Source organism: Lepus europaeus, chromosome 13, assembly GCF_033115175.1.
Source record: "Lepus europaeus isolate LE1 chromosome 13, mLepTim1.pri, whole genome shotgun sequence".
NCBI classification, from domain to species: domain Eukaryota; kingdom Metazoa; phylum Chordata; class Mammalia; order Lagomorpha; family Leporidae; genus Lepus; species Lepus europaeus.
Genome location: NC_084839.1, coordinates 60,846,174 through 60,849,834, shown reverse-complemented (window position 1 = coordinate 60,849,834; position 3,661 = coordinate 60,846,174).

The following is a 3,661-nucleotide window of genomic DNA, read 5'->3' as shown; positions in this document are numbered from 1 at the left end:
GGGCAGGTGTCACATGAGCACTCGTTTGATTTCTTCAAAGACCCTATTGGCTTCAGGGGTCCACCTCGGGTGCTCTAGATCAGGGTGGCCTCGCAGAGCAGTTTTGCCAGAAAGCCAAAATTCAGGATGCAAATTCTATAGAAACTGGCCATCCCCAGGAAAGAGGGCAGCTGTCTTTAATTGTTGGAGGTGTAAGTTAATAAATTGCTTGTATCCTCTCTGTTGATAATTGTCTCAGGCCTGAAATAATGATATAGCCTAAGTACTGGCTTTTTTTTTTTTTTTGTAATAGATTTGGGCCTTTTTTGTGAAATTGTACATCCTCTACTGGCCAGGAAGTGTAAGGCTTTCATTGTATTCTTATTTGACAATTCTGAGTGGGACTACAGATAAGAATAATATCATCCATATACTGGAGTATTGTACCCTGAGAGAGCTGAAGTTCTCTTAAGTCTTTCTCTAAGACTTGTGCATGCAACTGTGGGCTGTATGGAAACCCCCTGGCAGGATGGTCCAAGTACACCTTTGTGTGAGTATTGGGATCTACTCATTCAAATGCAAACAGGAATTGAGAATCTGAATGCAACAGCACAAAGAAAGCATCTTAGAGATGGAGAACACTAAACCATCTTCCATGGTCTGTAACAGGACAGTGTAGGGATTAGCTGCCATGGGAGGTATTGGAGGGACAGCCTCATTCATCAAGCATTGGTCTTGCACAAGTCTGTAGTCTCCTGTGGGTCCGAGTACTGGCAGAACAGGTGAGTTGCAAGGAGAATGGCAAGGAATTAGTGAGTCAAACTGAAGAAATTTGACAGTAATTGATTGGTGCCCCAATTGTACTTCCCCTTTTTATCAGACATGGTTTACAGTTGGGAAAGCAATTAGAGTCTTTTACTTTAATAATTACAGGTTGAGCTCTTTTAGCCCATCCCGGGGTTCCTTTATCCCAGACTTTGAGATCAGCCTGTTTTATAGTAACTGAAAAAGCCAGGTTTGAATTTTGTTGCACAGAGTAGCTTTTGAGTCTAATTTAAATTTGATAACAGTCCCCAATCTGGTGAGCTGATCTCTGCCCAGGAAGGGTGTGGCCACTGGGGTATAATAAGGAATAATAAGGCCAAAAATTTGGTCCCTGAATTGGCAGGTTAGGACAGGGGTAAACTGTCTCTCGGTTGGAATTCCTTCAGCCCTTACTATAGAAGTGGAGTTGGTGGTGGGACATCCTGAAAAGGAAGTTAATGTCGAGTAAGCAGCCCCTGTGTCAGTTAGAAATTGAATTTGCTTACCTGTGCCATCAAGGGCCACTCGGGGTTCCTCAGTGACAATGGGGGTGTGTTCAGGTGGGGGCAGCTTTTGCCTTGGGCCCCTTCAGTCCTCTTCCTCTCTGATAGCCACAGCATTTATCAGGGACTGAGTCCCTTTCGGGGGACAGGGTGGGGCACAGTAAAGTTTCCAGTACTAGGGATCTATCTCAAGCTCCTCTGCACTCAGGACATGGCTCTGGGGGCAGCTTAGAGCAGTCTCATGCCCAGCGTGCCTGGCCCTTGCACTTAAAGCAAGCTTGCCTAGTCCTGCCTTGTTGTCTTGGGAGCCCTTGGTGTACCCTTTTCATTTTTGGGCTCTACTGAGTTTTGTCAGTTGTCATACAAGCCACGATTTCAATTTGCCGTTTATTTCTTTCCCTCTCCTTTCATTCCTCCTCCGAGTCTCTACTGTAAATGGGAAAGGAAGGGTCTAGTAACTGGTCTGACGGAGTCCGAGAGCCCACCCGAAGCTTTTGGAGCCTTCTAGGTGCTGGGGCTGACTGCCCGATGAGATGGAGCCCAAGAAGTGTCTTTCCCTCCACAGAAGAGGGATCAAGATCAGACTATTTTCTAAAGGCTTTCAGTTGACTACAAAAGACAGCAGGGGTTTCTCCTTCTCCCTGAGTTCTCTGGTTCTGCCACGGTTTACAGGCTTCTTTTGCTACTCTCTAGGTGGATAATCAAGACACCTGTCATTGTAGCTCTGCAGGTCTCTCCCCTGGGGTATTAGAACCCCAGCAGGCTCTCGAGGCTATGGCTGTCTCTTCTGTTTGCAGGTTGTTGTCACCTGGCTGAGTTGCAAAAGAGGGTTATCTGCGTGTTTCCTGGCTTCGTCCAAAATTGTTTTGCATCAGAAGTGCAGCAAGTTACCAAATAAATTGAATGTCCTTCCAGGACAGGTCAAAGCCTAGTGTCAGAATTTGGAACCCATCAGTGAAATTTTCAGGGTCCTTGGAAGACCTGCCTAGCCTTCATTAACGTTGTTGGACAGCTGTAACAGAAAATGGGGCTTGTAATCTTCAGCCCTGCCCCCTCTCTAAGTGAATCGACAGGTGCTGTGTCCCTAAGTGGGTAGACTGTTGCCACTTTTTCTGTATGAGAGGCCCCACTTTGGATGTGACTCAGGTGAAAGTGTCCTAGCTGATAGTGGTGCTAAAGCCTGATCCTCTGCTGGAGCCTGCGGCAGGGCCAAGGTCAGGGCCTTCAGCAGGGCTGACGCTGGAGCCTCTGACAAGGTTAAGGCCAGAGCCTGTGGCAGGGCCAAGGCCAGGGCCTTCAGCAGGGCTCACACTGGAGCCTCTGACAAGGCCAAGGTTAGGGCCTCCCACGGAGCTGTGGCTAGGGTCTCTGGCAGAGTGGAGGCTACAGCCTATGGCAGGATGATATGGGATGTGAGCATCTCCGAGCGGCGTCTTAACCACTGTGCCATTCGCTCCCATACACATGTAATCAACAGCTCCTTTGAACAACCTGAAGAGACCCAACAGCCCAGCGCTCTTTCCAGTCCCCGAGGTGGAAGGAGGGAGGCAGCCAGGCACCCTGAGCACGTGGAACTGCTCCTCTTGCTCTGGCTGTGTTGAAAAGTGGACTCGCTGGGTACTAATCCCAACCTCCCAAATACTGTGTACCACAGAGAGTCAGGGCAGACACTCTGCAAGAGGAACCCAGGCTGTTGTTTGTAATAAGCCCCATCAGGCCTCTGACGTGACGCGTGAACTCCCTGCTCACCATCTGGCCTGGCCCGGAAATGAAAACCGGCTTTCACCTGACATGCAAAGCTGGAAACATCCAGACCAGAACAGGGATCTGTGCCTTCAGTGGCCCCAGAGTCTGAAAACCAAGACTTCCAGTGTGCAACATAATCCTTGTTAAGAGGCATCCAGGTTTCTGGGTGTGCTGGGGTGCGGTGTCACCAGCGATTCTATACAAGAGCGGGCTGGTGTGGTGGGGACCACGCTTACGGGGACTTTTCCGGTGATGCCGTCTCCCTTGCTACTCCTGGGCCTGCAGGAAGTGCTCCATGAAGGCCTGTTGACTGGGCAGTCCGATGAAGCTTAACTTTGTGGGAGTGCATGGCAAAAGCACTCTTTTTGCACGAGCCCTGCTGGCGTGCAGCGGGAGGCCCATGCGCAGTTTGTGCCCAGCAGCTGCGAGCTGGCGGCCACACCAGGCTCTGCCACACCAGCCCCATGGCAGCTCTGCCCACGCCACAGCAAGGACTCACCCCGGCTTGGGGAATGAAAAAACAAAAGCCCATCCAGTTCCCCTGCAGGTCATCCCCAAGAGGAACAATAAACTCTGGATATCTCCAAGGGCTGCTTCCAACACGAGAAAGGAACAGAGGGCCAGGCAGA